Genomic DNA, 387 nt, shown 5'->3' with positions numbered 1-387 from the left:
AAGGAACACCCCCCATAGAGATGGCTTAGGCTGAATCAAGAATATATTGATATTACTATAATTAACACCCTTCGCGCTACCGTATACAAACAAGTCTGCATTAGCAACTTAGCACCGTGGGAACAGGCTTGGTCTCCAGTGGCACTGTGGCACCAGGAGTCACCTTACCCCATTTTCTGACCTTTCTTGCTCGCGGTATGATGATTCTTCGCCTTCATAGCAAATGGGGAGTCCTTTGTGTGTTGTGAAGATTCGACACACAGTATGTGCGTAAATTGAATACGATGTTGGAAGCTTTCAAGCACGTAAATCTTCCCTCCTCTCTTTCTCTCTTTCGTTATTTGTCTCTGGGTTATGAATGTATGGATATATATGCATCCATACATA

The sequence above is a fragment of the Penaeus monodon genome, chromosome 15 (assembly GCF_015228065.2).
Source record: "Penaeus monodon isolate SGIC_2016 chromosome 15, NSTDA_Pmon_1, whole genome shotgun sequence".
Lineage (NCBI taxonomy): Eukaryota > Metazoa > Arthropoda > Malacostraca > Decapoda > Penaeidae > Penaeus > Penaeus monodon.
Note: the sequence above shows the minus strand (reverse complement) of the source record.